The following is a 5,098-nucleotide window of genomic DNA, read 5'->3' on the forward strand; positions in this document are numbered from 1 at the left end:
TAAAGAACTACAACTCCCAGCATGCCCCAAGGGAGCCCGGGGATAAGAGAAACTATGGGCATTCCCAGGAGTCTCCAGAGGAGGGCCGCAGGGGAAGGAGTAACGCTGATTCTCCAACCGGGTGGAAGAGGTGGTGGAACAGGTGGGTGGAGAAAGAAGAGACACCAAAGAGCTTTAATGAAAGAAAGGGTGAGCAGCTGGGAGAAGGGCGGGGCGAGGAGAATATGGATTGGGCTCCTGAGGAGAGAGAGAAAGAGAGTGAGCCTTGCCCTATGGAGTTGACTGAACCGGAGAGCGCCCTGGAAGAGCCGATGGACTTTTCAGCTCTGGCTCAGCGAAAGCCAAGGAAGTAGCGGGGCCAAGCCGGGTCAAGCGGGAGGAGGTCAGGTAGGAGTATGACTGACCAAGAGGGTGGGACCCTAGGCTTTGAGCCCGCGCAAAGCCATTACTGTGTGTTTTGAAACCCTGGCTAAACTGAGCTGTGTTTTTGAAAGCTTGGCTAGAACTGAACTGTGTTTTGAAAGCCTGGCTAAACTGAGCTGTGTTTTGAAAGCTTGGCTAGAACTGAACTGTGTTTTTGAAAGCCTGGCTAAACTGAGCCGTGTTTTGAAGCTTGGCTAAAATTGAACTGTGTTTTGAAAGCCTAGCTGGACTGAGCTGTGTTTTTTTGAAGCTTGGCTAAAATTAAACTGTGTTTTGAAACCAGGGCTGAATTGCGCCGCGTGGTTTTTTTTTTTTCTTGTTACTGCTACTCTCCATGGGACCGGGAGAGAAAGCAGCGGTTAAAGCCTGCACCGTGTAACATGGTTTGTTGTTTTGGAGGCGCAATTGAGAGAAAGAGGGACGACCCTCCTATTCAATAAAAAGCTTCATTATTTTTGCTATACAGGAGTGTGGTTTTTTTTGTTTTTTTTTGTTTGGAAGAGCTGCAACCCCAGGAGAAAAGAGGATCCACTTTACAATTGGTGTCAGGAGTGGGATAGCTTCGCGGACCTGTCGCTCGAGGAGGCCAAGACCAGCAGGACAGAAAAGCCCGACGGAGGGGCCAACGCTGAGAAAGGCGCAGACCCGTCTGGGGTTCCGGTAAGCGGGGCCTAGATTGGGGGAAATAAAGGGATCCTAGTAAAAGGGGAAACATAAGTAGTGAAACCGCACTTGGAGGTGTCCTCTGTTTTTTTTTCCCCACCAGGAGTCGCTGTTCCGGAGCAAGGATGGACCCCAAGGAGATCTTCGCTTGGATGACGATGCAGTTCCAGAAACAGCAAGAACTGACGGGGAAGATGGTGGAAGACTCCTTGACGGCGGCACGAGAGCAGCAACAACCGGTGCTGAATATGCTCCAGGACTTTTTTCAGCGAGGGATCGAGGCTCCCAGGGGCGGTGGAGCCGGAGCAACTGGACAGGGGCCAGGAGGAAGCGGTGCGGTAGGACCTTTATCCCTGAACTCACTTACTTGGGGAAAGTTGTCTGAGCAGGATAATGTAGATGATTTCCTGACCACCTTCGAGAGGGTGGCAGTGGCCACAGGATGGCCACAAGAGCAGTGGGCCATGCGGTTAGTGCCTTCATTATCTGGGGAGGCTCTAGGAGCCTTTAGAGACTTGGCTCCTGGGGACGCTGCCAACTATGGGAGGTTGAGAGAGGCCATTAAAGACCGGTATGGACTGAGTACCCAGGCTTATAGGCGTAAGTTTCGGTCCACTAAATGGGAGAAGGGGGAAACCCCTAAATCGGTGGGCACTAAACTGATGGACTTGGTAAAAAAATGGTTGGAACCTGAGCACCACACCCCGGGAGAGATTCTTCAAGAATTGGTAGTGCAGCAATTCCTGCAGGGCCTTCCCAGGGAGATTAGGGCAGGATTGGTCCAAAGGGGCTGTAAGACGGTGGAGGCCGTGACAGCCGGGTTGGAGTGTTATTTGGAAGCCCAACATTGGGGAGGACCCGACCTGGAGGGTGGGAAACCCCGACCGGGGGGAGGCTGGGGTTCCAAAAGTTCCTTCTTTAAGACAGATCCCCAGGGGGGGAAACCCGATTACGGCTGGGGGGGTAAAAAGCCCGTAGTGCCCTCAGGCCCTGAAAAAAAGGCCCCCTCGTATGAAGGAAAAATCTGTTATAAGTGTGGGAAGACTGGGCATTTCCGGAGGGATTGCCCAGGTCGAGAGGGATGGACCTCGCAGGTTGCCCAAGGGTTTAGGCCTCGGTATACTGCTAAGGTGGAGGTTGAGGGTTTACCGATTGTAGCCATGTTAGACTCCGGGGCAGACCAGTCCATGATCTCTAGGAGGTTATGGGAACAAATAAGAAAGAGGAGGACAGGAGGTAAGGATACCTATGAGGGAGCAGTGGCTATTCAATGTATACATGGGGCCAGTACTCGTTATACCCTCCATAGGGTTCACATGAAGGGACCCACAGGGGAGATAGAGATAGCCATTGCCGTTCTGCCCAGACTGCCACAGGAGATTATTTTGGGAAGGGACTGGCCCCCCTTTACCGAGTGTATTAGTGAAAAAAGAGTGTTGGTCACTACCCGCTCTCAGGCTCGGCGAGACCCTGAGGCTGAGGAAGAGGGAATAGGAGGTATTTTTCCTTTTCAAGGGGAGGTCTTAGGGGAGCCGGGAAAAGAGAGAAAGGGGAAAGCTTTGAAAAAAAAGGAGCAGAGGGGCAGACGGGAGGCCTTGGAGCAGGCAAGAAAAGAAAGTTATCTGCCAGTGGCCCCGAAAGAATTGAGCGAGCAGTTTCCCCAGTTTCATAGGGAGCAGGCCTCGGACCCTACTTTAGAATATGCCTGGGAACGGGCCCGACAGGGGGAGGGCCAGGAAGCCCCGGGGTTCATGATAGAGGGGGACATTCTATATCGCAGGGTACCCAATTGGGAGAACTCTGAAGCGGGGAGACAGCTAGTAGTCCCCCAAGCTTTCCGTCCCCTAGTAGTAAGGCTCGCGCATGATCACCCTTTGGGGGGGCATAAGGGCTCCCAAGCTACCCTGACTCAGATATTGGGCCGGTTTTATTGGCCGGGAGTTTATGGGGAGGTGGAGAGGTATTGCAAGTCCTGCCCCAACTGTCAGAAGGTGGCAGACCGGCTACCGCCTAAGGCACCTTTAAAACCCCTTTCTAGGGTGGAACAACCAGGGAGGAGAATAGCCATGGATATTATCGGCCCAGTAACAAAATCTCAGAGAGGCTTCCTCTACGTTTTAGTGGTTATGGATATGGCCACTAGGTACCCCTGGGCCATACCTTTGAGAAGCATATCAGCGAAGGGCATTGCCAGGGAACTGATAAAAATCTTTTGTGAGGTGGGATTCCCCCAAGAAGTTTTGACAGACAGGGGGTCCAACTTTATGTCAAGTACCTTAAGGCAAGTGTGGGAGGCTTTTGGGATACAACATATCCGTACAGCGGCCTACCATCCTCAAACTAATGGGATGGTGGAACGTTTTAATAGAACTTTAAAGGGTATGTTAAAAAAAGCGTTAGGCGAGGATAGGACAGGTTGGGACCAACTGTTACCCTTCGTGCTATATGCCTACAGGGAGAAGGTGCAGGACTCATTAGGAGTTGCGCCTTATGAATTGATGTTTGGACGGAGGCCCAGGGGAATTTTAGATATTTTACAGGAACACTGGGTACCCCCGGACACCTCCGATCAGTCAGTGGTCGAATACCTACAGGATCTGAGGACCAGATTAGATAAGTTACAGGAATATTCCCAGGATAGGCTTGAACAGAGCCAAAATCGTCAAAAGGAATATTATGATAAGGGTACTCGAGAGAGGGAGTTTGTAATAGGAGATAGGGTCCTTATCCTAATCTCGGAGGATCCTCATAAGTTTGCCTCTAGGTGGAAGGGTCCCTGGGTGGTGAGGAGGAGACTTGGGCCTCTTACATATGAGGTGGCGAACGAAAAGGGGCGGGTCCAAACCTTCCACGTTAACCTGATGAAACCCTGGGTAGCAAGGGTAGGCTTTCAGACCCTGGGGGAGGAAAAGGAGGGAGAGGAGTTGGGACCGCAAATAAGAGATATTTTCAAGCCCGGTGAACCAGGGGTTAATCCCCGGTTGACACAAGTACAAAAGAAAGAGATAGGAAGGCTCTTGAAAGGGTTTGATGATGTGTTGACGGCCTGCCCGGGAAATACTCACCTAGTGGAGCATGACATCATAACGGAAAGGGGTAAAGTAGTTCGGCAAAAGCCATATAGGCTGTCCCCCATGAAAAGGAGGGAGGTGATAAAACAGGTCCAGGAAATGTTAGACTTCGGGGTGATCGAAGAGTCAAATAGTCCCTGGTCTAGCCCAGTGGTGTTAGTACCAAAACCCGAAGGGGAGTGGAGATTCTGCATAGATTTCCGCCAGCTTAATAATATCTCGCAAGCAGATGCATATCCTATGCCCTATATTGAGGAGCTGGTGGACAGGCTAGGATCTGCACAATATCTCACCACCCTGGACTTGACAAAAGGGTACTGGCAGATTCCCCTTACGTCAGGGGCACAAGCTAAGACCGCCTTTAGTACGCCCATAGGCCTGTACCAGTTCAAAAGATTGCCCTTTGGCCTTAATTCAGCAGCTGCAAGCTGCCAGAGGTTGCTGGACAGGGTTCTCCAACCACATCAGGCATATGCCGCCGCATATATGGATGATGTGGTAATACATAGTGGAGACTGGAACACCCATTTAAACCAGGTAGAGGCAGTGCTGCAGGCTTTTAGGGATGCAGGTCTCACCCTGAACCCAAAAAAATGTTATTTTGCGCAGTACCGGGTGAAGTATTTAGGGTATAATGTGGGAAGGGGAGAGGTCCGGCCCTTATTGAATAAGGTTAAAAGCATCCAAGAGTTTCCAGACCAAACACCAAGAAACAATTGCGTAGATTCCTGGGGATGGTAGGGTATTACCGCAGGTTCATCCCTCATTTTTCCGCAATGGCCACTCCCTTAACTGACATGCTGAGAGGGAAGAATCCGGACCACTTGAGGTGGGGAGGGGAGGAGTTGAGGGCATTTGAGCAGATGCAGAGGGCCCTGTGCCAGGGACCTGTGCTGAAGGCAGTTGATTTTGAAAAGCCCTTTGTCCTTCAAACAGATGCT

Source organism: Microcaecilia unicolor, chromosome 2, assembly GCF_901765095.1.
Source record: "Microcaecilia unicolor chromosome 2, aMicUni1.1, whole genome shotgun sequence".
NCBI lineage: Eukaryota > Metazoa > Chordata > Amphibia > Gymnophiona > Siphonopidae > Microcaecilia > Microcaecilia unicolor.